We start from the raw sequence: 4,693 nt of genomic DNA, 5'->3' as shown, positions 1-4,693 counted from the left end.
ATGGATTATATTTAAGTTTTTTCAAATGTTAGGTTGTTATAATTCATTTTTTTGTTGATTTTTTAAAAAAATATATGTTTATTTTAAATTTTTTTTTTGCTAAGAATAAGTTTGTAATTTTTTTGCTAAGAATAAATTATAAATTATAAAATTTAAGAGATTTTTAATGTAAGTTTTTGTTGTCGAAGGTAATGAATTATATAATTTTTGTTATTTTCATATTAGAAGTGAATTTGTGCAAAAAAAAAAATAACTTTGAATTTTTTAAAAAATTTAGAAGTTAATTATTTTGATAAGTGTTGGTGTGTTTGAAAAAAATATTTTCTAAGAATATTTTTTAAAAATAAGTATTTTTTTTAGATAATTGTTGTTAATATTTTTTTGGAAATTATACGTTAATTTTGAATTTTTACTGTTATTATAAGTTTTGAACATTTTTATTAAATTGAGGAAGCTAGTATTTGTTTTTTTTTTAAAGATTATGGAGAATAGCATGCTTGCTAAACTGGTACGTCGTCCCAATCCAAATAACGTACCAACCAGAGCTCCTCATCGGAAACCCCTACTCATTTCCTAGACTTCTCAGATCTTGTAGATTTCTCAGATTCCAGAGGCTTTTCAAAATGTTGCTCCTCCGTTTTACATGAGTATCAATGAGTTACTCCAACAGCAGAGCGAGAATTGTGCACAAAGCTCGATAGACATCGTCGAGAAGATTTGTCTTGGTAAATATTTTTTTTTTACATTTTTAAAAATTTGAATTTGTTTATGAGATTAATAACTATTTTTGTGTATGGTTTGAAATTTTGAACAATGGATTATGATAACACCTTATTTTTATCCATTTATAATAATAATTTTTATACTATTTCAAAATTTTTATTAGTTTTAAATATTTTTATTATAATTTCATATATTTGTTGTTTTAAAACTCTTTTCAGGTTAATTGGGAAAAAAATGCCAATATTTAACCATTTTCAGACCGTTAGAAGTTTCACATACGATGAAGACTTTCTCACCGTCTGATCAAGCCCAAATGTTTAGAAAACATAGAGGAGACAAAGAGATTTCTAATGCAATGGGATTGGTCGCAATCCAACAGTTAGATCATAAGATATCTCTAATTTACTTAAGACATGTTTTGCAGTCTTACTTAAGACATGTTCAAAGGGGTTGTGCTTGTGTTAAACATCCTCTTGGCCGCGTTTCCAGGCCTGCACCCGCAGTGGAACCATTTTTTATCAGTTCTGGAGAGCCTTTATCAGTGGCAAGCCCAATCTCAGCCCAATCTTGGCCCTAAGGCCCAACATTAAGCCCATTCCGCAATTATCCTCAGAGAAAGCCCTAAGGACGACCTAGAAGACTTGAAGACCTATAAATACATATCTTAGCAGCCCTATTTCTAGTATGTGCTCCTGTGACTTAATTTTGGAGCCACCAAACTTTTGTTTTTAAGGTTTGAGATAGAGATTCTTCTCTTAAACCCTTGTTAGTTATTTTTATCTATATATTCAGTTTATGCTATCTATTTATCTGCATATGCTTTCTTTAATTATGTCAGAATAATTTAGTTATTCAGTTTAAGGGATCCATCAAAGGGGACTCCGTACTCGATTAGGATTGTTATTTTTCTTAGCTATATTCTAGATCTCATCTCTTCTAAGTTGTTTTTAATGCATGAGGTTAGAGTCATGAATTAATCTTTGAACCTAAATTTAATCAGAGCCACGAGAGTGATGTATCAGATTGACACACATAGCTTTAGAAGAACATGATCGTTGTAGGAGACAAAAGCTACGTACAGAGAAGATGTGAGCAAGAATGAATTCAGTTTAGTTAATGCATGATCTCACTTGCGGTCGAGTTTGACTGATTAGTTGGTTAGGGTAACGAGAGTTGGCTACCATATCAGTGTCTATTCTAGTTTCATGCAGATAATTAGAAATCAATAAGGACATACTACCTGTACACTACAAGAAAAACATCGCATATTCCTACGACATATATCATCAGAAAATCGTAGGAAACAAGCTTTTCTTACGAATTTCCAACGAAATATTTCTGTAGGTTCTAGGCTCTCAGAAATCATAAATGGTAAGAAAATAGTAGGAAATTTCCTATGAAAATCTTGGTAGGAAACTTTCATCGGAAAATTTGGTCAGAATATCGTAAGACAATTGCTACTACTTTCTTTCCATTTTCCGACGAAACAGTTCCTATCGTTTTTCTACGAATGTTTTCCTACCATATTCCTACTATTTTTCTACGAAGTATATATATACAAATAATTTCAATTAATTTCAAAATAAAATAATTTCAATTATTAAATAATTCCAAATTAAATAATTTCGATTAATCGGCCCAATTAAACTCCCATTGCATACAACCTCTTTCTCTCATTTGCTCTTTTTGCTTGAGGACAAGCAAATGACAAGTGTGGGGGAGTTGATATGTTCATAATTTGCATCATTTAGGTTGCATAAATCATTCCAAATCATGTTTTATTTCATGCATTTTAGGTCCTTAGGGTTTGTTTTAGAACTTAGGAGATGCATTAGGTCCCAATCAGTCTATTGCATGTTTTGAGTGTCTATCAGGTGAATGTGGAGCTGAAAAGATGAATCAAGGAGGTGGAATGGTGAGCAAAGCTTGAAAAAGTGGAAAAATTGGGTCCTGGGAGATTATCGGCCATTCTCGCTGGCCAGGAAGGTTTTACCGGCCATTTCCATGTACCGCGGGAAGCTTTACCGGCCATTTTCATGTACCACGAATGAAGTGTATCGGCCAAAATCTCCGGGTATGAACGTGTCTCAGAAATCGCCTGTCCGGGGAGCCTTCCGGTCCGATTCAGACGGCGGGTGCTTCATAGAAGTTGGAGAGCATTGCATCACGGTCTCTTAGCAAGTGGAATCGTGGAATTCGGACGCGTGAGCAGAGAGATAAGCTTGTCGGAAGGAACCCCAGTCTCGCAGGTATTCCGGACCGAACAGATCAGTCCTAAAGGATGCGAAGGACGGTGCACTTCCAGGCCGATTTAGTTTCCGGGTACTTCATGAGAACCAGAGAAATTTGAGTCTTCTTTCCAGAACGTCCAAGAGCATTCAATTCGGATCTATGAGCAGAAAGATACACTCTCCGGAATGGACACATGTCTAGACGCCTCTCTCTGGTCGCGTACATGCACTGCAAAGATGTGCCCTCCAGGAAGCCTTACACTTCCCAAGCACCGAAGTTTCCTTCACCAAAGTTGGAGATAAATGAGTCCTCTGTCTTCAGCAACCGAAATCATTCAATTCGGACAAATCTCATAGGAGTTACACTCTCCGGAATGCGAAGTGGTCTAAGCTGCTCTGGATGCTGCGAGATGGTCTTGCGACTTGGTTAACCCGCAGGCCTGAAGATGAACGCCTGAATGCTGATGCTGCGAGTTGATATGTGCGGGTAAACTATCACTGGAAGAGGTCTGAAGCTCAAGAGCAAGAGAAATGCTAAGTCCACAATCGTGCGACTTAGGCATGCGAGTTAGCCGCGCCTGGAACTATGCCGCACGATCACTCGCAAATCACTCCGACTTGAGCCTGCGACCTGGGTGCAATAGAGACCAACCCGCACAGTTTGTACATTCCCCAGAAACCGCCTTAGCCCTGCGAGTCGGAGAGGAAGGAGACCAAGCCGCAGCAACACTCGCAAAACACTCCTACTTAGGCGTGCGGCTAAGACAGGGCGATTCAGGCTTCACAAGACAAGTCTTCATCTACTGCGACTTAGGTGTGCGACCTGGGACATACTGGACCGACCCGCAGTAACTCCCACTTTATCCATTAAAGCCGGGTCAGGACCCGGTTTGTTCCGGGCTGACCCGGTTCGTTTTTAAGGAAGTATAAATACTTTTTAGGGTTTTTTGGGGGGGGGAACTAAGTTTTATTCCCTTTGTCTCTTGCCTCTTTGGTAAAAAGACTCCATTAAGAAGAGAAATATCTTTATTTGAGTGTTTAATGAAGAGAGTTTAAAGAGATCTGGGTGTTTAAAGCTGTTTTCTTTTGAATCTATCATCTCCATCTCCATTTCTCATCATTAATCATGCTAATCTACTCAACTTGCAAAGGTTTAAGAGAGATTAGTATGATTAGTGAGTAGTCACCTTAATGAGGTTCTAGATGTGTAGGTTAGGGTGCTAAAGTGTTAGATTAGGAGTGCTTAGGGCTAGATTCATTGATTCATCTCTCTAAACAGCTGTTCTCTATGCTAGATCCTTGATAATCACTTGAGATCTAGATTCTGGGAATTTCATGCACCAAAAGTGTTTGATGAAATTCCTGAAAGAGTTGTGTTAGAGGTTTAAGTAATTTTTCATCATGGGAATGATTTGTTAAATGCTTGAATGATCATTAAGAGCTGTTTGTTAATGCATATTGATTCATGTTTCACAAATGGGAATTTGGTTTGAAAATGGATTAGTATAGGGGTTAATACCTTCATGAGAGGATTAACCTAGATTAGAGTTCTTAATCATTTGAATCATGTCTCATCATTATCATTAGCATTTCTAGTTTAACACCAAGGCACCCTAACCAACTATCATGTCTAGAATCTCATGCCTCCATCATATCATATTCACATCATTTGTCATTGTCATTTGTCTTTAAACCTGTTTATGTTTATAGTTGTCTCTAGATTAATCAAAACCTATTCT

The sequence above is a fragment of the Eutrema salsugineum genome, unplaced genomic scaffold, assembly GCF_000478725.1.
Source record: "Eutrema salsugineum unplaced genomic scaffold, Eutsalg1_0 scaffold_4, whole genome shotgun sequence".
NCBI lineage: Eukaryota > Viridiplantae > Streptophyta > Magnoliopsida > Brassicales > Brassicaceae > Eutrema > Eutrema salsugineum.
The sequence above is the reverse complement of the archived record's forward strand: the minus strand, read 5'-3'. Positions refer to the sequence as shown.